Here is a 24,272-nt window from a genome sequence, read left to right on the forward strand (position 1 = left end):
ATATTGTGAGTTATGGGAAATTAATCTGTGAATACTGGACATTGCTCCTGGATAATTTGGCCATGTCCAGACTAGGGGGAATGTGAACTCCAAGGCAGAGCTTGTCTTGTCTACAGGCTTATGGAGGGGTCCTTCCCCCCAGCAAACTGGGCAGAGGGATGGGGGAATTGTGCATGGACAGCCCTCGTACTGGCACGGATTTGGGGCTCAGGGAGGAGAGTGCTCATCAGTCCCACATTGACTTTGTGAGCAACCATGTGGATGCATTCATTGACTGAATGATTTAGAGTGAGTGAGTTATTTGCTCAGCTTTACTAACAATGTGACATGCAACAATATGTCGCGGGCAATTCCCTCCCAGTAAGGTTTTTCAGCCTCAGTCACACAGAGCCATATTTTCTGGCATACACCAACTGGCCCTACTGGACCTGCATGTATTTATGCCAGCTAAGGCTCTGGCCAGTAATCTCTGTAAGAGATAGATATATAGATATATAGATATATAGATATATAGATATATAGATACATAGATACATAGATACATAGATATATAGATATATAGATATATGAATATCAATCACAAAGCTGCTAGGAAGATTTCCACTTCGCAGGGTCAATATGCAGGACAGCCTGTAATGAGAAGCCACCCCCACGTGGGTCATGAAATGGTGGTATGAGGCATTAGAGCACAAATGTTTCCCCTTGGCTACTGGCTGAGGCTTTGGGACCCTCTCCAAGCTTTCCAGTTACCTGTGAGATGTGGCAATACAGGATAGCCTCCTCCCCATGGACACACCACAGGGCTAACCAGCCCCTGCCAAAGCCTCCTTCCAGAGCACCCTGGGAACAGGGAAATGAGGCAGCAGCTGCTGCAGGGAAGAACATGGCAACAGCGTCTGCCCAGGACCCTTTCCCTTCTCTTTCATACTTAATTGGTCCAAGAGATGCACAGATACTGGGGCAGTGGGGCCGGGCTCCTGCGTGTACACTGAGCTCAGGACGGACCTACTGTGCTGGTGTAAATCCAGGCTAATTTGGGCCTCGTCGGTTCATGTGGGAATGATGCCTGGAATGCACATCTGTATCATTTTTGTCCTTTTTTAAGCCCTGTCAGATTCCAGGCTTGTGAAGAAACGGCATGTTGGGCAGGAAAGCTCCGCACCATCGACCAAAGCAAAGAGAGGACCGGCATGCTGCTGGGAGATGCTAAATTTGCTCCATTTTTCAGTGCAGCCTGGAAACAGGGGCTCTTTTCTCAGACCCCAGAGGTTAAACTTGGAACCCCACCTGGAGCTCTGAAGCTCCCACATGAAAACCTCTGCACCTGCCTCTGGAAAGGACGTGCCTTTCTGTGGGGAAAACAAAAAAAAAAAAAAAAAAAAAAAAAAAAAAAAAAAAAAAAAAGGATTGTGATTCAAATTAGAAGTCAGTGGGGCAAGTTAATTCCTGGTGGCCCCATTTGCTTTATATCTAAGAGGAATGTAGCCCATGCATTTATTTCCACCCTTCCCATTCTTTGTGCTTCAAGAGCTAATATCGTTCCTTTAGAAACACAATGTGTAAAGCAAAACAAAGCTGTAGTCCCTGCAGTGCCCAGCAGAAAGGAGAAGGGCGCAGGCTGCTGTTGTGCTGGTCACAGACTATTCCTCCATTTCGGATCTGGATGCATGAGGCTGGGTCCTGTGTGCGGGCTAACTGGGTTCTTGGGTACAGGTGACCCACAGGTTGCAGTCAGTTCCCTGGGAAGGTCCCAGGTGCATCCTTTGGACTGTGGACGTGCTTGCTCACACACAACCTGGCCCCACTCCTGCCCTCCAGCCCCTGCTTTGACTTGCTGAAGTGGGGTAGGGGTGGAAGAGGAGGAGGAAGAGAAAAATATGAAGGAATGGTGAAGGCTTCACCCTGATTCCAGCACAGCTATATCAGCAGCCTTCCATTTTTATAGATATTGAATGGAAGAATCCCTTCCACCATCGCAGAGATTTCTGGTGCAGCACAGCAACCTACAGGCTGGGGGAAAGAAAGTCTCCTTGCGCCTCCATTCAATCAGCTCCGTGCTCCACAAAGACTTTCTCTGGCAGCCATGAGCACTGGGTAAGGATTAGGAAAGCTTCAGGTGGTAGGGAAGTGTCTCACTCGTTTGTTTGTTGGTTTGGATGTTGTTTTAAGAGCAGTTTGGTCTCTTGTTCTGCTGCCCCAGCGGCCAACTCCCAGTGCTGGCCTCAGGTTTACTCTGTCAGAAAGGCTTGGAGTATACACCCTCAGGCACCACATATTTATCTACACAACGTGGCTGTGGGAAGGGAAGTGCTGTTAGCCCTTAAAAAAAAATAAATTAACGTAGAGTGACTGACAGGCAGATTAAGACTCCGAACCCCAGAAGGACTTAGATAAAAATCAAAAGGAGGTGAGGAAGAGGTCTGCATGACTTTCCAGGGGTGGCACAGGTAGGACACAATTCCCGACAGTCTGGTGGTCCCCAGTGGATGTGCCAGTCCCCAGGCCACCCACTGCCCATGGCACGAAGCACTCATAAAGCCCCCTTAGCAGAGCAGGGGCTGGAGGTGGGAGAGGCCAGCCCTTCTCCCATGTATCTTAGGATGCAGCTCAACCAGTATCATATCACGCGGGGCTAGAAATCACATTCCCTTGCTGAGTTCCCAAGATAAAGCAGCATATAATATCTCAGTAATTTTCCATCCATCCATTCAGTCTCATACACTCAGCATTTACTATCATCAACTTTATTGTCTCTTCCAATGCAAACAACCCCACAGTGCAGCCTTTATCTTCTCCTCCTTATCTCCAGGCTTCCAGGCTGGGGGAGCCCTCTGGAAAAAGTGAGATTCTTCTCAAAGAGAAACACGATTGCAGGCAGTTCACTTCAGATAGGCCCTACTACTTCTCACTCTTGTAGTGGGGAGGCAACCCCCTCAGGAGCCCATTTATTTAAGTGGAATACTTCAACAGCTGGGAAAAAACCCACCCTGCTGCTGAATGTTTGGGAGATTCACATGACTCCAGCCAGCAGAAAGCAGGGGACCGGTGTGTCCAACAAAACAGACCCTTCTCTGCATTGCCTGGTGTTTATTCTGAGCAGGGCTTTCTGATAGGGGCTGATGAGATGCTCCCTTCCTGATGGTGCTACACACAAGAGCAACCAGAAGATGAGAGGACACCTCACATTTTTTCCGAATAAAAGTAGACTCCAGGGGACATGGGGCTGGGAAACATTCCTAGAAGATGCAGGGAAATGGAGCAGAAGCTCCTCCAGACCCTCGCTGGTGGCAATGAGGGTTCAGGGAAGGATGGCAGGTGCTGCTACACAGTCCATGCTCAGAGCAAGGCTCACTGGGAGTGATGCTCGTGGCTCAGAGTTTGCAGTGCTCTACACGCTGGAAATTGTATCAAACGCTCTATCCACTTAGTTCAGTTTCTTTAAAAAGTCATTAAAAAGTATTCAGAGAAACTGAAAGAAGCCTTGACTTGAAAGAGGAAGTGTGGATTGAAATCCTAGATGCTTTCAATACGCTAAGTCCACATGTGAAGCATGATTTAAACCGAGATATGTGTTGCCTAACTCAGATGCTTGTAGTGGCAGTTACATTAACCTCTCTGGCACCAGAGAGAAGATCACATCCCACTAATACCAGCTCTAAACAACAAAATACATGCCAGTTGAAAAGTTAACACGCAACTGGCATTATCTCTGTTTTCTATCCAGGCTGTGCCAAGGTACTCTTTTCTTATGAGGACTTGATCCAGCCCAATTTAGAAAAAAAAAAATCAATTCTCTGAGTGTGAATCTTAGCACTTGGCAAGCTGCACCCTGGCGAGTACACTTCTTTAAGCAGGACACGTCTTGTTCGCTGGAAAAGCTTAAAAACCAACACCTCAGGGTGCATTATTGCAGGAACTTTTCATCACGAGGGAGCAGTTTCCTGAAATCACACAGTGAAAAGGGTGCAGGAAGGTACGCAGTTTTTCTTCGATTCTGCCCCGCTGAAAATGCCTTCTGCAGAAGCAAGATTACTTGCTTGCATGTTGGACTTGTGCTGCAGCCTTCTTGTTCTGTGGGTACGCAGCATCATGAAGCACAGCTGAAATTTGGCCTGTTTCAAGGTCAACAGAAGTGGAAGGAACATTTTGACCAGCTCCTATATTTGGAAAGGCCATGATTAAGCAGAGCTTGAAGGCTCAGTACATCCTCAAGGTCTACAGGGCAGCAGGACCTCTAGGATCAGATCCTGCAGAAGCAGAGCTGCCATAATACAATGCCGAGAGGTGCTATATAAATATGTCATTTCCAGTGATTCACTCTTCCCACAGATTCTTGTCTGTGCCATATTTCTATTAGTGTTATAAGCAATTTGTGGGTGAGATGGTGTTTTACCAAGGACAATATCTGTGGTTCAACACTTTCTCCCATCCTGATAGTTTGCGAGCACGTAAACGAGATGTTTGGATACCAGACACATTTTGCATTTCCTCCACATGCTGGAGGATGTGATTGCTGAATTCTCACTTCCCTGACCCAAACCTTTTTGCTTATGTGTACTGTGGCTCTGCCTAGAAGCTCCAGCTGAAACTCAGGTGGTGGTTGTGCTGGGTGCCGTACACAAACGTGCCCCAGACGACACCCTTGTGAGAGCAGGGAGCCAGCTAATGCGTATTTGCAAACTCTTCTTCCCTCTCTATCACACCCCCCCACCCCCCCACTTTTTTTTGGAGGAAACATCCCTGTTGCTTGTCCCCCACACTCCCAAATGAGAACTATCGAAATTGCCTGACTGTGCGGCTCCAGATGAAGCTGTTGCTCTGAGAAAGTACAGACAGACAGAGAGCGATTGCCATAGCAACAGAAGTTATGTGTGAAATCCCTGGGAACCAGTCCTCCTCCTCCTCCCCCACCCATTCAGGTCCCTTTTCAGCTTTCTCTCCTGTTTTTCTTTCCAAGGTGCCAGTACCAATTCATGCCTTGAGCTGAACACCTAGGGAGATCCTTTGAAAACAGCACGCTGGGTTACGATAGCATGCCACCAATTACTGCAGTGGCAGGACAACTTTGTGGAGCATCATATTGGAAAACAGCACCTGCTGGGTCTTGGGAAAGTCTTAATAAGCTGAATTGAAAGAGAGCAGATAGTGGGAGGGTTGCTGCCTGCATTTAGGACCTCAAGGGCATATCCCAAATTCGCTCCTGATCAGATCTGCACTGAACTATTTACTTTTTGAGGCGCTAAGTCAACAGATGTGCATCAAAACAAATTAAAACCATTTGACATCAAGCTGTTAATGGTTAGAACCACACAAAATAATGCATGTTATTAACCCCATAATAAGGAGCTCATTAAAATGTGAATTACCAATTAGGTTACTTAGGAGTTCCATTATGAGAAACACAAGCAACAGAAAAAACACTGAATATTTGCCAGCTGCTGGGTGCAACACACTGCGAAGACCGATGGCCAGGAAGATGTGTCCTGTTGGCGTAGACTGGCAGAATTGCCGAGGGCTGCAACATAACCAAACTGTCTTAAACCAGAACAGAATCAAGTTCAAACATCTCATGGAGCTGACCTGGACCTTGAGGAGGAGCATTTTATGCAGTGAGTGCTGGAAGTTTCATCAGTGTTCAGGGTTACTTATACCAATACTACACTCACATTTGAGTTTGGATTGACATTTAGCTTCCCTTGGCAAGCAATGCTTCCTCCAGGTCAAAAGGGGAATATTTAAACACCCTCTGGACAAAATTTACCAGAAGCTTTTTATGTTGTAGACTCTGACAAGAGGGACATTTAATGGGACAGCTAAAAGCAGCATGACCTTGCATGTAGGCATCCTCAAACTGCTTTGGAGAAGAGTTTTACTACTCGAGCCTGTGCCCTGTGTTTTACTACTTCACACGGCTCCGGGGTTTTAACTTATTCTTTCCAGGTATTCACATTTTTTATATCTTCTGGAGGGAGCTGGCAGCCTCCCAGAGCTTGCTTTGCTTTATATATGTAAAAATATATTTTCCCCAACATACTGAAAATGGCATGCACAGAGGAGACCTTTAAGCTTTATTTTGTTGCTGCATAAAAGCAGCACAGTAACGTGCTCATGTTGAAATCACCACTTCCCAAATGGCATCCTTCTTGCTTTCCCACTCACACTTCAGCAGATTTCAGATATCACCAGAGAATCTGAAAAGCAGCAAGTGCACTGCCTGGCAGACAAGCTGAGGGTATAGAAAGATAGAGACAGAAATATGTATCATCAGCTCTGTTTCACTTGTACACTTAACTCTCACAAACCCCAGAGTTAAGCTGAATGTCCAAATCAGGCTTTTAAAGATATCAGGAATGGGACAGAGTTTCTGAATTAAGAAAAATGCTTAAAAAAATAATCCAAATTTTCTCTTCTAAAGGCAGGGAACACCCCAAAGTGACAGGCACTCCTCCAGATGGGAGAAGGAAAAAGTAAGATGCTCCAGGATAGGCTGGGGCGATGCCTGGTTGCACAAGGAGGGGTCTATGGCAGACATGGTTCCCTGAAGCTCTCTGAAAGCATCCAAAAGGGGCACTTTTTCCTTAGGAAAGGAGCTGGTGTTGACCCTGGGAGGACAACAGCTATAATAAATTCCTTCTGTTGCAGAGCTGAAGCTCTGTACCTCAGGGACCGCACCACGCAGGGATGTTCATTACAGTCAACCTAAATGACAGTCTTCCCACAATGACTGAACTTTCAGGGGGAGGTACATTTGGTCAAGTAAATCATCTTCCACTTCAACATCATCTTCTTTATCCATGCTTCAGCTTCATCACCCCACATTTGCTTTATGTTCTTGTTCAATCCTTCTGGTTTTATGGAGGTAGCTAGTTACTAGCCAGGTTTCCAGGCAAATCAATAAGTACATTAGGGGACAGCTCAGCTGAGTATATTCCCTATAGTACAGGCTGTGGCTGCCTGTGGGACCAAAGAGCAGTGATGGATATCTGTAGGCTCCCAGAGCAAACAGCTGAGCTGGGCTTTATCCTCACAGTAATGGGAAATCTCTGCAGCGCCAAGCTTGGTGGCATGTCAGGATATACCCCACTGTGGTTTTATATTGCACTGCCTAGTGCTGGGGTGAGCTCATTTAGGAAAGTGAATTTTGCTGTACTGGAACGCCACTCCTGCAGCTGGCACACATTCAGGAAAGCTCCATTTCAGCCCCTGCTTTGGCCAGCTTGCATTCCCCATCAGGAGCCCTGCTCACAGTGCTTGGTTTCACTCATGGTACCAGCAGCAACCCCAAGACACCTGGGCAAAATGAACCCAGGGTGGGGGAGAACACATAGGAGTTAGCTGCTCCATCCCAAAACATCATTAATCACTGACAGCCTCCCTCCCACCCTCCCCCCCAACATCCCATGGGGAACATCAGGGCATGGAGATGAAAGACTGCACAAGGGACCACCAGCACGTGGTGGCTCCAGGCAAGCACAAAGCTCTGCCGAAGCAGGACTTTACATGGGGGCATGAGACCAATGTGTGTGTGTGCTTCTCTTCGGTGCAACTAGACTGGCACTTCAAGGGGAGGAATATATGTGAGCCTATCAGTAACATCTTTAGGCAGCCCAAGGTGAACATTTGAAAGTTATTTAATAGGCAAAACTGTGCTTTGAACAGGCACCAAATCAAGGTCATCTCGTTCAACAAAATCACAAAGAACAGCAAAAGTGTTAAATCCGTATGGTCATATGTTTACAGTGAATAATTTAAGCAGCACCAGAGTTGAAGCCAAAAAGATTTGTTTCAGTGCTTTGAATTTAGCACTGTTTTCAGAACCACTTAAAATGGTAAATTATGTTTTTCTATCCCACTGGTCTTACAGAAACTCAGTCCCTCCCATCATTATTTTGTAAAGGATATTTGCCTGCCCCCCTAAAGTGGGGACAGGTCCTGTTCTCCTTCATCTTTCCCAAGATGTTGACTTTTACCCATACGCTTTACTGAGGACAGAAATGGAGATGAAACAGGTGACTTTACTAGCCTTGTTCAGGAAAGCATTAAAAAGATGCTAAGTATATTTTAAACTAGAACTGTGCTGTAATCTCAGCTGGTATAGACTGACACATTTCCAATGGCACGATGGATCTATGCCAATTTACATCAGCTGGCCACAGCATAAGATGTTGAAACCAATTGGAAAAACTCATCTGATATTTAAAAGCAACATATGGGAGCAGCAGAGACTCCATGAAGACGCTCCATTTAGGGTATTTTGGAAATGAAATATATCCTACTGTAGTGTGGAAGGAGGTGGATTAACCTGTATCTATTGTATGTCCTATAGACAGTAATGATAATTTAAAAGTTATTAATATCGCTTCACTTCTTACTTAATACTCATTGTCATGGCCTTTTGGGGCAAATGAGTAGAAAGTGAATGTTACATTGCCACATGTGTGTTTAGGGAAAACAAATTTTAAATGAGCCAATAGAAATTCTCGCCCTGGAGGACTTGCTTTTGCAACTCAAATGCTACTGCTTGTAAAGGGTATGTAGAAAATGTGGAGATTTCAGATAGCTACCAAATTTGGAGAAATTAGTCTTCAGTGGCCACTGAGGTTATGCTTGGCAAATGGACTGGTCGCTGTGAATTGTCCCATCTACTGTGGGAGTGGAGTTACAAACATGTTCAGCACACCCATACTCAGCAAAATAAACTCAAGAGGACATCAGTATAACCTGGAGAACCTTTCTCAACCAAGGTCTGTCTCACCTTTGGTTTACATGAGAGTTCAATCTGCAAGCTTGTCGATGCTCCAACGCACAAACAGTGCTGCTCATGGAGCAGACCTTGTGAGAGGATGACACAGACAAACATGGGGAAAGCGCCTGTTTTCCCACTCTTCCTTGGCAGCAGGTTTAAGAGCACAGTGCTTATTTTGTAGTGGTTCGGCATTTGACTACCTAAAAAAAATAAATCAGTATTTCCAACTCTGTTTCCCTTATGTCCTTTTACTTCTTTAAAGAAGCTGCGGTGATGAAAGCCCTATTGCAAAGATTAGTCTCATCAACAAATGCAAAGTAAAACTGTGATTTTTGTTATAAAATATGAGCCTGTTATTGCTACAGGGTTTATGAAGGAGGATTACGTTAGTCCCTGTGAAAAATTCAGATGGGGCATAATGTTTAAAGGTATTTCATCAATGGAAGTAATGTTGAGGCAGTTCAGTTTGGCACAGCTTCCCCAGCTTGACTGAAAATCTCATGCTTCATCAATATACTCAGCATTTCTATACATTGAGGCCTGCTGCAAACCCCACAGATTTCAGTGTGCTCTGTGTCGGGTCACGACTCTTAAGAACAGAAACATAAAGCGACATCTATTGAACATATATCAAAGTGGCACATCAGTACTGCCAAGAACTCCTGGTTTGCAAACACTGACACCTCTCTTTCCATCCTATTTATTAAAATAAAATCATGTAGGCATGGGTAAGAAACACTGAAAATGAAATTTTAAACTTTCCATCCCTATTATTCCTGGCAAGGGGATGAAGGAGAATTAATCACAGAGATGTCTACAACTCAATCTGTGCAGAATGCTGAATAGAAGAGCACAGCAGATACTTCAGGCTTCTGTTTATGGACTTGAAAGCTGTATATGACCTTGTGGGGATGGTTTGGGTGGAAGGACCTAGATCACTGTCAGGCTGTTCCCTTGTAACTGTATAAATTCCAGGGCGGTTCATCACCCTGAACCCAATGGGTGCAGGGACACTTATGTGTAAACCCCTTTGCACCCTGGCAAAGCTTTTTTTCTTACCAGATTGTCATGTTGTGATAAGTTCTCCAACGAGAAGGGTTTACTACCCTGACTGGTTGGCAACATCGGTGATTCTTCATGCTCCTACAATGACCATAGAAGAGCCATGTGAAGAATTGCTCAGCAGAATTGTCTTTGCAATGACTACGGTGCCTAACATAGACTAAGCTCCTGACTTTCAAGCATCTAAGATTGTATGAGGTGACTTCAGGCCTGGACGTGGCCCTGAGTGTCCTCAGGCACTTTGGAGAACAAGCCAAACAAATCCAACCAGGCACCAGAACCTGCTCACTACCACCACAGCCCTGACTCAGGCCCACAGCAAACAGTGCTGTGCTCTTAGCCTTAGATGGGTAAAACCCACTAAAGTTAAAAAGCCAATCATACGCATTATGTACAACAAAATGACTGGTTTATACCATTATGCTTTGATTTCCTCAGGAAAACTAGGACAATTAAAGGCAGGAAGGAAGATCATAAATTTGAAAGGAGACAAAGGGATAACCACTCACCTGAATAGGAAGTTTTAAATAGTCTATCATTGGCTCACTGTTATTTGGAAAACAGCATACCTTACACTTTTACTCTTGCTTGCAAAACAGAATAGATATTACGCTATAAATTAAAATAGACTTGCATGGTAATCTGTACCCAAACTGATCAAATACCTGTGTTAGTTTTAATTATATATGTTACCCTTTCACAGCATAGACGTGTAGTGAATAATAGCTAGTTCTGGGAGCCATGCCATGCCAACAAAGAGTTAGTCTTCAGCCTTTCAGTCACAATAAACTCTCTGTCACAAGACCCTTTTGTAAAATACTCAGCCTCTAACACATTGCCCACACCTAGACAGATATACAAGTCTCTTTAAACCAGAGAGACACACCTGTGCAATATCTAGTTAGCTCTGCTCTGTAACAGTTGTTTTTTTGTAATAGTCTTCCTTTGTATAAGAAAATATGGTGGGACAGCTGAAATTAATGTAAATCACAATAATGTATATGTCCTCAATCAAGATGAGGTCTTCCACTGTGCAGGGGGTTGTGCATCTTTATACTAAATCTTCTCTCCATCTCCCTCTGTTATTTAATAGATAAAATAGAAGAAGCGTGGAGAAAGGTAGTATTATCCTTACCTCCTTATAGGGAACTGTTGGACATAAGGGTAGGAGGATGAAGTAACTTGGGTTCAGGAAGTCTGGGCTAGAACTAGGAACTGGCCCTGGATTACTTGTCCCACCAGCTCAACCACAAGCCTGCACTTCCTCTCATTTAGTAACACCGAAGTGGCGTGCAATTTGAAGATTAGACAATGTAACATTTCCTTTGAAAATATAATATTAATTTTGGGTCTTGGTTACTCGTCCCAAATCCAACGATTGTTCACATATCTGCATATTCCTGTTGTGATTGTTTCTGTGAAACAATACTTATGTAAGCACCACATTGTCCGGTCAGAATAGCAGCCCTGGAACCTTCGGATGCCCCTTAAAAACTATTTTCAACAGCTCACAGTTACTGTACGTGCATGGCTTTTCTCTGGTAACCATTCTTGAAATGCAGCTAACTCAGCCAGCCTTTGAGCAAAGATGGTGCCTTACTATGGCTTCTGTGCAGCCAAAACATACTTCTGAAGCCGGCACGGTAACCAGAGATGAGCAGATCCCAAATATTTTGATAGGCAGAGCCCCATAAAACATCAAGTTAGAAACTCGGCAGCCCACAGACACCCATGACTTCAGCGGCTGCTTCAACCTGTATCTAAGCAGCAACCCACATGAGTCAAGTGGTGGGAGTGAATTTCTCATTCCCTTCCTTCAGAGCTTCCGTTAGTGTTGCCACAGTCACTGTTACGGGCACTCGAGTGATGCCGTATGATTATAACGCGCTGTCACCCTCCCAAACATGTAGGCGGATTTCATATCGCTTATATAGCGAAAGCCTTTCCACCGAGAAGAATTGCCAGGAATTCCTTAGCCTGATGTGAGCAACACTGCCTGAGTGGAGAGGTAAAGAGCTGCCACTTCAGGTGAAGATCAGATAAGAATGAGGAGTGCCTCTACTGGGTGAAAATTCAAGAGCAGAGGGCCTGCTGCAGACACCTCCTGCCTTAGGCTCCTGAAAGCCCTGCATTAATAAAGGCTCAGAGGTGACATGTAAAAATGGCTAGAAGAATTGGCTAGCTGACCATGCACATTTTGAGGTTTCTGCATCATAATTTGCACTTTAATTCCTAGCCAGGATGGGCAGCCAACATAGAGAAATGGAGGCACTGGTGGAACTAGTGGTCCAGCAGTTTTGTAAGATAACCACCGAAATTCCCAATAGGTCCTCTCATCTTTTCCCAGATTAGGTGGTGGTGTCCACAGTGGAAGCAGAGACACTGAAAGATGATGGACAAAACTAGGATTCAAGTGTAGCATTAATCTCCTGTCTGTGATGCAAATCTAGTTGAGGTTATGAGCTAACAGTAGTTAAGTCCTTGAGGTATGGCAGCATAGTGTAGCTTTCTCCCAGATCCCACATTGGAGAACCATGGTACTACCACAGGGATATCAAGAAGGAGGTGAGATTTATCTTTCCTCTGGCCCACATTGTTTAGTCTTCAAGAAAGGGGAATAAATAATACCACTGCAAAGGACATCTGCAATCCTCATGTTGGGACTGGGCTTCTCCATGTGATAATTCATCTCCTTTTCTTTACCTACCATACATTTGCCCACCCCTGGCTGTTCATACCTGGAGCAATCTAACCCCATGCAGCTGGGATTTCCCACCTCTTCTGCAGCGGCTTTCCTTCCACTCGCCATAACATTTTCCCCCCAGTATTCAAGTTCTGTTGATTTTGCTTCCATTTTCACATCTACTGGCCCGAGGAACATTGCTGAAAATTTGCCTGTAAATATGTTGCGAACTCACAGGCAGCCAACTGGTGACTCCCTGTAGGCGGAGAACAAAACACAGGACCAGAGTGTATGGTGGTTTTAAATCCTATACTTCTGGGCAATGAAGACCTTTAAACCTGCTGAAGATCTTGTCAAGTCATCAGACCATCACCCCCTTTCCCAGTCGGAGTGTGGCCCTGTGTGTGTAGCCCCACCACTGCTAACTGATGAGTCCTGGTTCTCCCTCCTGCTCAGCAGCATTCTTTCATGGTAAGATTTGTCTCTACATCAGACTATCCCTTGCTGCCTCCCTTTTTTTCCAGGCTATGTATGTGTTTATTTCCTTTGATCTTCCTTATAAATAGGTCATTCCTTCTACCCTCTTGTCTATACCAGTTAATCTATAACATTACCTGTTTGCCTGCACTCTTTTCTGTAGGCCCTGCCCCAAGTGATATTCTTATTAGCACTTCAAAAGTGGGTTGATCTGGTTTTTTTTAATGAATTATCAGTTGCAGTTTTCTATCAACATTTGTATCCAAGGGTCTTTTCTGGATTACTGCTCTCCACAGCCTCTGGCTTATGGTTTTGACTTCTCTTTGACTTCTCTTCAGTTCAGAGCATTGTTACCCTGTAGATGTTTCTGCACTTAGGTTTGTTCAATTTCTTGCTATTCCCATTATGTCTCACTCTTCATTTATTTAAATCCCTTTAGGATGGTGCTTCTAATAAATGATTTGCAATTCACACTCCAGCTGTGTATTATCTTTGAATTTGATTGATGTATTTTTCTTCTCCTTCCTCAGTGCTACTGCGGATGAATATAATGTCCAACACAGCAAGAGTCCCTGAGGAGCCCAACTGAACATGGCAATATTTACAAGCATACTCCACTTTCTATTGTAGGGGCAGATTTTAATCTCTTTCATTGTTATTCTCCGTAACCACCCTACATCTTTCTCGTTCTGCTTTGGGCCCAGTCCAACCACTGTTTAAGTCAACTGTGTCTGCATGGAATCCTTCAGGGGTGGATCAGGATCTACAGGGATATTATGTCTGAAGACACTGAATAAAATAACTTACTGAAATCAAGGGGCTTTCTGCAGGGGAGCTCTCTGTACAACCGGTTGTCTTGTCAGTGAGTGAAACCCTTAAGGGCAAATTTACTCAAGGGACTGTATCCCCCTTCTCCTCTCACCAGCATGGCCCACTGTGGTATATACTCCATCCCACATGATGGATAAGCAGCTGCTTATTCTTCACTCTCCCCACCCAACACACACCCCCTGTGGTTTTCCTCCTCCCATCAACACTGTGAGTATAATCTAGCTATAGAGTCTATCACTTGGATGCAACTGTTTTTCTCAATGTGACCTGTCTTTGAGTGTAACACATTTCTGTTTTGTTCTTCCTGCAGAACACCTGCTAATAGTTTCTGATTATTAGAGACCCAAGTTTCACCTGGAAAGAATGTTAAGTTAATTGATCTGTAATTCCCCTTTTGGAAAAGAAGCATGATGTTTTCCCTCTGCCAGTCATCTGGGCTTCCTCAGTTCTTTGGGAGCACTTGAATATAATGGATAATGGGCCTAAGAGTTTTTCAGCTAATTCCTTTAATACCCTCGGGTATGTACCATCTGGCCCTCTGTGCCGATTTGAATGCATTGTGCTCTTAATATTTCTTTGCTGTTTCTTTAATGGTTTTGCTAACTTGAAGCTCTCAGCTTCTTGGCTTTCCTTTGATTGCTCATTGCACATAATGTTTTTAAAGGAAATTTAGAAAACTGAAATAGGTGATGATTTTTTCAGCTCACTGTATCCATGGCAGAAATGAACTCGCTTTTAAAATTGACCTTTCATCAAGAAGCACTGAGTCTTAAAAGTCTGAGCTGCAACTATTATCTTTTACCCTACCCAAGCAAGGCTGCATCTACAGAACATTTTCTGCTATTTGTAAGATCACACCCAAGATGATTTTCTCTTAGTCTAAGACCCTATATCCAAATCTTGTCTACTCGATACGAGTAGGGAATTTTCCCTTCTTCATATCATGTCCTATTTTCTCTCTCTCCAAGCACATTTATGTGACCCTGCCTACATCCTTCAGATACTTGTTGACTCATGCCTGCTATTTTCTTATCTCTTCACCAGCTTATATCTAAACATCACTTAATCTTCATTAATCAAACCCACACCAAATGATCTGATCATGTCTCTACTCTTCTTTGAGGCCTCTGATTTTAGTGTTTGTCATTGGGATGCCAAGAAATTAACAGCAACTTTCCAGCTGTACCTAAGCCAGGACAGTTAGTATGATGCCCACTGAGAATGGCATGGGTCTTTTGAAATGCAAGCTGGCTGCCAAAAGTTACATGTAGATTGTCCTCTTATATCACCTCCCAGCCTTTCCTTATGTGGCTGCTTCTGAGTGTCCTTTGGGGATATTTTTTCCTGAGTGCTGGTAGCCTGTATTATTCCATTCTCATTATGTTATTTTCTGGCCACATCACTAATCTCTGTAGGAACCACAGGGTAATTTCTCTTTTCAATAACATTCAAAACTCCTCCTATTTTAACATCAACACCATCTTGCTGTACTGTGCCTTTCCCCTGCTTACTTATATATGACTTCCTTTCGTTTTTCTCCAACCTTTTCTTCCTACTCTCCCATATTCTTCCTGGAATATTTTTCCTTTAAAATGACTTCTACAGGACAGGATTTCCTTTTCCTTTTTTTTTTTTTTTTTTTAAAAATTATTCTCCTTTCTACATATGCATGTCTATACTGGTCTACCTCTAATACATAGGCTCCTTGAAATAGCTACAGACAATGATGGGTCTACCCACATGCTGAAAGGTGTAGTAAAAGGTAAATAAAATTCATTAGATGAAACAGCAAGTAGGCAGAACATCTACCAGGACATGGTCCAAGGATGGTTTCAGTTTGGATGTGAATCATTCCCTGTACAATCCACCAGGGATGGAGGGGGACAGACTCCTTGCTTCTAGATTTTAGGTGGTGCTAGATGAGAAAGCTCCTGTCTTATCTCAGGTCAGACTCGCTGGAAGGACTATGCTGGAGCTGCTCTGCACTTCTGACTTTCCTCAGCTCCTGCATGGGTGGGGAGGCAGGAGCGGATCAGTTCAGCCTCCTGAACCCTGCCACCTTTGATGACATTGATACTGTTGGCTAAGGTGATTCCCAAGGCTGCTCTCAGGACCAGGCTTGCCTCCCTGGCACAAGCCCTGAGCATAGCCATAGAGCGCCATGGAAGGGCACACAAGCCCCACATACCTCTTCAGCCCCAATGCTTAGCATCCTGGAAAAGACACACGGGAGCCCCCTGGCCCTGTGCATGTTAGTGAGGAGACCCTTGGGCAGCAGACAGCTCGGATGGCCTTCAGGCCTCTCCAGAGGTTGCTTTCAGTGCCATATGGACATTGACTTCAACCCCGGTAGTTGTGTTTGCCTTCCCTTCACCCTGACCCTGGAAAATTGTCATGCCATGGCCTCCAACACTCCATTCCCTTGGCACATCCAGTGAGGCAGTGTCTGGATATGGACCAGTCCACGCCTGTTGAAATGCTGAATGGTAGGCAGAGGATGAGGGGGTGCTGGACAACTTCCGTGAGCCTTCAGGCTCCAGAGAAGAAGTGACCCCTTTTTTTCTTGAAAAATGAAAGAATTGCGGAGACAGTAAACAAAGGGCTGCATTAAAATCTCTGTTTGCAGGAGATCATGAAGATTACAGTGATATTGTACTCCCTTGCAGGAGGAGGGATTAAAAGTGTTACAGGACCGATTTACAAACCCTGCAGAGAATAAGTATCCAACGGAAATCTTTGGCAATACCCTTCCCTTCCTCTTCTGGGTCTCACTCTGTTTTCTTGTAACACTTAGTACAAAACCACCAGCTCTTGCTTATTTTAGTGTGTTCTCTACTTTCCCCTGAACCCCAATGAAACATCAAAGGTCTGGCTCGAACACTTGCAAGTAAAAATAGCTCTAAAGCCAATATATTTAAGGCCCTTGAATGGTATCTCTGAAATAATTCATCCTAAGCCCATGAGAGGGGAATGATGTTGCTTGTTGAAGGAATGTGCGTTGCGCTGATAGTGGGAAGTACTGTCATGTAAAGGGCAATGAGTGATACTGCAAAACAAAAGGAAGATGAGAAAAGGGGCATGAAGACTGCATTGCACTGTATTGTGGAAGAGAAGCAGCATGTATTTAAGATAAAAGCTAGTTTCAAGCTGCCTTTATTTTCTCTTCTGCTTTGATCCTTCTCTTGCCTTCTTAGAAATTTAGATTTGAATATGTCTTTCTTGGTACATGAGAGCATGGTATATCTTGGTACATCCGTGGTACACAGAAGCATGACTTCCTCTTTCCCATATATATATATATCCCCCATATAGTACTGCAATTTGTTTATTAGCATCCAGGACTCACCTATTGTCTGTGACTTTTGCCATTTTTGAAGTAAGATAAATCAAAACTATGAAAGCTTCATGCACAACCCATCTAGTCCCTTTGTATCAGCCTTTTGTCTCTATTGGTCTGTATTTGCACAAAAGACTAAGCTTTCTACTCTCTGTCACTGCAGACTTCTGCCTTAAATTCCTTTGCTTCACAGGTGAATAATCTTCTCTTTCCATCTTCTAGTAACAAGGTAAATGCAGCTTTGCCATCATTATTCCTTACTGTGTTTCTCACTGAGCTCCAGAAACTTGGGCAAGGATAGCTCAAGCCATTGCAATATCATTGCAAGTGGGATTTTCTGGAAGGGATCAGTGTAAGTCCTGTCTTCCTCTGATCTGATGTTTTTCATCACCATTTTTCAGCAAATAGTTCCCAAATGCAACATTTCTAATTAGCCGTTCTCAGATATCATGGGGGGGTGCCGCAGGGTATTCCACAGACTTCTGCCTGTCTTGACAGACAATTTATGAAATCTCTTGAGTGTGAAGGAGGATCTCTTTTATAGGATGGTACTCTAAAGAAGTTGGAAAGTATACTTGATTTTAAGCACAAAGCTACATTCTTAAAAGGATTCGGAGAAACCCACTGAATTGAGAATATCCTCATGGCTCACCAATGAGGAACATGAACATGGCCATACGGAGCAGATGCAGGTTTCAAACCACTCTGTGAGCAGTGTAGTCGAGAGTACCATTAGCTGAGCCAGAGAAGGGAGGATAATGGGTCAAAAATGGCCAAATACAAAGGGACAAATGCTGGAGGGTGTGAAAAACCAGACCTATGCCTTACAGGCCTCAAAACTGCTCTATTAACATGAGGACTTGCTGCATTTATTTAAGCAGGATGAACAAGATAAAAAGAGCTTGTTGGTGTTGGATGCTAAGGCAATGTTTAAGACATCCCTGACTCACACTCACAAGCTGGGACTCGTTTTGCAAGTTCAGTCCCTGTTCAGATAGGATCAGGGAATGTCTCTGGGCTGGATTGCGAAGGAAGCAGAGTCTTGCCAAATATGCTCTGCCCACAGCATGGTCCAGACCCGTCAGATGATATTTCTTCTAATTTTACTAATGTATGCTTGGCCCTGATTCCATGCTACCTGAGGCTACAGCCGTAATAAAAACATGGCACACATGCTGTGGGTGGGTGCCTGCAGCTGGTGGGAGTTGAGGCACGTGAAAACGAAAAACACAACCCTTTCTTAATTGCAGCATAGAAATCAAGAATTATTATTCTTCTGATTCCCTGCCTTCTCCCTCTCTCTGTGGCATACCTTCACCCATAGCCCTGCAGTTCCCAGGGAAGATGACAACAGGTTTCCTCTGTACATAGGTTGCTCCATACCCTGAGCAAGGCTTAGATTTTCAGGCAGAAGTGAGCTTGTATGCCACACACAGCTTGCGTTCAGGTGTGGCTCCTATGCTAGGACCATCCCACGTACACACCTTGTGTGTTGCACTGATGGATGGGGTGTTGGTGGTCTAATCCCTACCTGAGGATGAAACCATCTACAGGCTACTGTCCTGCCACGGTCGTGCAGGACGTCCACTCCTGGGATGGAGTGAAAAAGCCCTTGACACACACTTGTGTCTTACCCATGAGCTGCTTCTCTGGGGGAGGTGGGTTGTACTGCAGCTCTGGGCTGTGTGAAAATCTCACTAAGTAGTTCATGGGTTTAGAAAAGTTGGACTTCTTTGGGCCATGAGCCCTCCTGAATATGCAACTTATAACAACATCACCATTGTGTCTATAGAAAAGAAAATAAAACTGAGGCCCAAGAGAAGGCACTGGCTTGATGGGGAAAAGCAAAACTAGTACTAGCATCTGTGGGACTTGTTAGTGAGGGGGACATGGGGAACCTGTTGACTTTAACCAAGAAACAGTGCTGAGCCTGGGTCTCAACCTCTGGTTGTTTCTGGGTCAGGTGTGCTGCCTCGGTGAGGGTGCTCACCCTGGGGGTGAAAACCAGTACTGACCCTCATCCTGAAAGGGAAGGGGCAGAGAAGAACTCCTTGATGCAGCCTTGTTTTTGTTCTCGGGATGTAAACACAGGCATTAATGGAATACTTCGTCAAAGCACCAGATCATGTTGAGGTACAAGTATCATGCTGACCACTGAAAGCAGCCAGCCATGGCAGCTCTTGACCTCCCTGTAGCATCGCCCAGCTAAGACATACTCCTGATGTCACTTGTTAGGGGTCACCTGGTTCTTGATGGCTTTTCCCGGTGGAATCCCTTGCAGAGACAATCAGCATGGGTTAGAGAAACCCAAACGTAGTGCTCAGAAGGCCATTTATGAGCTGGGTAATTTGAGATTTATATAGATCCGTAGAAGTTTCAAGCTTCTGACATAAGACCAAATCTTTGTTTCCAAGCGTATAGTGAGCATTGCAGATATCAGGAGTATTGCAGTATAAAAATTTACATTCGTCACACATAGCACGGTCTATTCTTGCTGATTTTCAATGACAAGCATGCTATTTACTGGCAGTATTTTTTTGCTGGCTGATGTTTAGCAACCCTACCTGCTGATGCCCAACCCTGCAGGATGATATGCAAGTAAAGATGATGCAAGAAATAGAAAATGGTCGCTTCCTTCTTCCACTTCTTCTTCTGACTGATTTCACACAGTTAGTATATATTAATGATTGCTTTTTTCACTGGTCTGTGCTGTTATTTGTCTTAGATGCCTTAAAAACACTTGCCCAAGCAATGCACTGTCGTATCAGACAGAGTTTCTTTTCCTCACTCTCCCTGGGGGAGCCTCCACCCCTCTCTAGGCAAAACACATGAGGTGCTAAGGCTTAAAATTTATGGAGCCTGATTTAAAAGCCAGGACATCTCCTGGTCTCAAGGGAAGGGAAATGACCCTTGGCTTATTTTGCAGTCACTCCTTTTCAGAGAAGGAAGTGCTAATAAGAGCTCACTTGAGGCACAGCAGCTTAGGACAAACGAAGGCCAAAAAGCAGCCGGATAATTGCTGTGACTGGGAATAAAGAGGAGCCAAGGAGAACACGTGAGAAGTTTCCCTTGTGAGCAGTGCTCTGTGAGCGATGCACATCAGCAGTCACGCTAATGTCTGAGGAGGGAGCTACCGAACACCCAGAGCTGCCCCTGGGGGGCTGCTTCCCCTCCCAAACCAGCTCAGCTGGAGTCAGCTTCAGGAGCTGGGCAGTGGGGACAGATCCATGGCTGCAGCGGGGGAGAGGAGGCAGAAGGGAGAGGCAGCACTGGGAAAAGGAAATGCATAAAAAACCACCGCAGACGTTGGTAGGAGTTAGACATGGAAAAAACACATTGCACACCCTGCAGTTATGTGAGCGCTCAAGCAGTTTGAGAACAGCTCCAAAACCCGGTCACGTTCACCCAGGGGAAACCTCAGGTGAGATTTCAAAGCACAACATCCTCAGGCTCTTGGGAGCCCTCCTGGAGGCACATCGGGGCACTTGCTCCAGCTGTGCCTAGCACCTTCCCCTTGTGATGAGCCTTCCCACAGCCTCCCCAGCGGGAACCTGTCCCCTTGGCTGTACCACCTCCAAGTGGCCTGGCCCCGAGTGGCCCTCCATGCACCCCAGAAGTGACCATGCTCCAGGCCCCATGGGGCACTGCGCACACACAGCAAGACGGACCCAACACTTAGTTTGTCTTACCTGGCTTGGCAATCAGACACCATCAGATTTCACCCAAGTACTGGGTCTGGCAACTTGGTTAGGCAAAATATCTTGGTCCTTTCAAGACCAAAGGGTCTCAGCCAGAAGTCTGGGAATGGGCTAGGCCAACCCTGCTGTTGCCTGATGCCTCATCAGCGGCAGAGAAGGGCTTGAGTGAGCTGTGCCTCCATGATACCGCCAGGCAACCAGCAACACACTACTGTAGAGGAAGGCAAAAAGAATCCAGGTCCTTGCTCTCTGATCTGAGGAAAGAATAGTTTTGAACCTCACACACAGTAATCACTTTGACCCTCAGCAAGTTAGAGTCAACAGTCAAAAGGGGATGTGGCAACACTGCCATGTACAACTGTTGCACCACTTTTCTTGCTGCACTTCCACTTATTGCTCAAGCACAGTCCACAAGCCTTCTGGCCAGGATTTGCCAGCGTTATACTGAATAAAAGTTGAGAGTGATAGAGTATAACACCTTCATTAGTAACTGTTAATAGTTCCCAGACAATGTGTGAAATGGATATAAGTAATTTCTTAATGAAAGACTTGATGCACACAAAAACTTGTGCCTGCCACTTGAATGTTATAAATAGCTTACAAGAAAATCAATTATCAGGCAGTAAATCTAGAAGTCCTATACAATAAATTCTTTTGTGTTCCTCATTTATATGGCTTTTTCTTGCTGTTACATATCATGAAGTCTCAGAAGGGGATTTGCTGTGTGTATGTATTTATGTAAACAAAGATTCCCACCAGATCATAGAATCATAGAATGTTTTGGGTTGGAAGGGACCCCTAGAGGTCATCTGGTCCAACCCCCCTACAGGGAGCAGGGACACCGCTAACCAGATCAGGTTGCTCAGAGCCCCGTCCAACCTGTCCTTGAATGTTTCCAGGGATGGGGCCTCCACCACCTCTCCGGGCAACCTGTTCCAGTGTTTCACCACCCTCATTGTAAAGAATTTCTTCCTTGTATCCAGATCTTTCAGAGGTGATGCGCCTCTGTACTGTCCTCATCTTACAAGAGTGAGGGAATGGCAGCACCTTAGCCTCTCCCCAGCAAGCAATTCATCAATCAAGAGGTGATTATCCCGCTGTATTTAGCATTGGTGCAGCCTCACTCTGAGAACTATGTGCAGTTTAAGAAGGTTGTTAAGGTACTTGAATGTCCAGAGGAGGACAACAAAGCTGGTGAAAGGGCTGGTGAAATGACCTGTGAGGAGAGGCTAAGGATTGTAGGTTTGTCTTGTTTGGAGAAAAGGAGGCTTTTTTCTCTGTAGCCTCCTGAGCAAGGTAAGTGGACAGGGAGGTGCTGATCTCTTCTCCCTGGTATCCAGTGATAGAAAGTATGGGAATGGGTCAAAGCTGTGCTAGGGGAGGTTTAGACTTGACATTAGGAAACATTTCCTTACCAAGAGTGTGGTCAAACACTGGAATAGGCTTCCTTGAAAGATGGTTGGTGCCCCAAGCCTGTCAGTGTTTAAGAAGCATTTGGACAATGCCCTTAATAACATGTTTTAACTTTTGGTCAGCCCTGAAGTGGTCGGGCAGTTGGACTAGGTGATGGTTGTAGGTCCCTTCCAACTGAAATATTCTATTCTATTCTATTCTATTCTATTCTATTCTATTCTACTCTACTCTACTCTACTCTACTCTACTCTTTTCTATTTCTTTGCCAGAGACCTTTCCCCTTAGTCCTCAGCTGCTGGCAAAGTCCCCTGCTTGCCTTCCATACATTCCATGAAGTCCAGCTCCCCTGGGGGACAGGTTGCTCAAACTAAGTCCCCAAGTGAGAACTGCTAAAACACAATTCTGTCTCTCTGCGCCCTGGTTTGGTGAGTGCGAGAGCAACTTGCCAGCAAAACCGCCTACGCTAGCTCTCTGTCCTGGGGAAATGACACCTGAGCATTTCCAGTAAGTGCTGCATCCTTTCACTGGCTGCTTCTGGGAACTCCCAGTTGAATCACACAACCCTCTGCAGAGGTACATGCATTTCCTACTGTTTCTCTCCGTCTCTAGAGAAACAAACCTGTGTGCACCCTCTTAGAGCATGTAGGTATGCTGGCAAGGCTAATCAGACAGATGTCAACTGGACAGAAGAGTACATTCAGGAACACTTTGGTCTGCAGGTCTGTCCCTTTTGCTGTCATATTGGGAACTGGAAGCATCCTGAGCCTTCAGAGGAAGGAGGTAAATGAACGAAAAATACACTCTTAGAAGTTGTTTACTCCTGTAGGAGCCATGAGCTTGTATTACTGTCATATTCTGAAGACAGAACCACATATGTGATATCCACATTGCAGCTGGCCTTTTTTTCCATAATGTCCAGGATAGACGGAGGACAAGAGTTGGATGCAGAGGGAAAAGTACCCCCCACACCATGCAATCTTGCCCTATTGTACATACTGACTCCACTGAGGAGTATTCCCAGCAGCTGGATCAAAGCACATAGTGCAGAAAAAGCATCCTTTCTTGCTACAACAAAGTGGGAAGGTGAGATGTCAGTGGAATCCTTACTGCAAGGCTGGGTTTGCCAGGCTTCACGTTGTCTGATCGTGTTGAGCTTTCACTCGCAAGACTGAAAAGGTCCCCTGGCTCCCCTCCATCAGATCTCTTCTAGGTGGAGTCACCCACCCGCAGTGAATAAGTGATTTCTCAACCTGCTGTGTGACAAGCAAAAGGCATCCTGGTCCTCAGTCCACAAAGCTCATTTTCCAGCTGCAGCCTCACTTCACTGATCCTCCTTTACCCCCGCCAGTGTCTTCACGTCTTCCTGCTGCCCTGGCAAAAGCCGTTCCTGTAACAGATGCAAGATTGCTTTCCTGATTGCTCGTCACCCCACCTTCCAGCCCTCTGTGAAAGAACTCGACTTTTCTTGTCACACCACTGCACGGAGGGCATCTCTTGATGTTATTGGCACTGCTTCCCAGAGCAGGCTCCCGTCCTGTAGGTAGACCCAGGGTTTACTTGAGTTGGAGAGCTTGCAGCTGTGCCAGGCTTTCCAGATAGCATTTGTCAGAGCACAACTAGTTTAAGCGAACAGAAACGCAAAGAACAGGCTGACTATCCCTACTCCTCGCTAGCCAAGTTCTGCACATATTCCCCAGTAAAATTCCCAAACAAGGTCAAGGCATTTAACTCATTATCATAATAGATTCCCCCCAGACTGAGGGGTGTTCAGACAGATGACGAACACTATATCTAAGTAATATGGATCACCAAAATCCACCGCTGCAACGCAGCTGCTTTGGACTGGAGCACAGCAGCTATCCCCAGCCAGAAGTGTTACACAACCATTGCCTAGAAAGGAGGAAATCAACAAAACTTCTCTGGTTCAAATTGCAGCAGAAAATTAAGTAAGTTAAAACTGGGCTTGGCCAGTGAGACTCAGACTTCAGCATCAGGGCATGGGAGATTGTGGTGGTTCTAGTGGCC

The 24,272-nt window shown here is 45.1% G+C and overlaps 1 protein-coding gene across 3 annotated transcripts in view; it reads right to left on the reverse strand.

Annotated features, from left to right (window-relative positions):
• GPR132 (G protein-coupled receptor 132) overlaps positions 1–21,120 on the reverse strand; it is an 87,591-nt gene extending 66,471 nt beyond the window's left edge. For all 3 annotated transcript variants that reach the window (XM_035900403.1, XM_035900405.1, XM_035900402.1), the window contains exon 1: positions 20,826–21,120. The gene's annotated coding sequence lies outside the window, so the exon portion shown is untranslated. The remainder of the gene's footprint in view (positions 1–20,825) is intronic.
• Between the last annotated feature and the right edge of the window lie 3,152 nt (positions 21,121–24,272).

This window comes from Egretta garzetta, unplaced genomic scaffold (genome assembly GCF_000687185.1).
Source record: "Egretta garzetta isolate BGI_Z169 unplaced genomic scaffold, ASM68718v1 scaffold508, whole genome shotgun sequence".
Classification (NCBI taxonomy): Eukaryota; Metazoa; Chordata; class Aves; order Pelecaniformes; family Ardeidae; genus Egretta; species Egretta garzetta.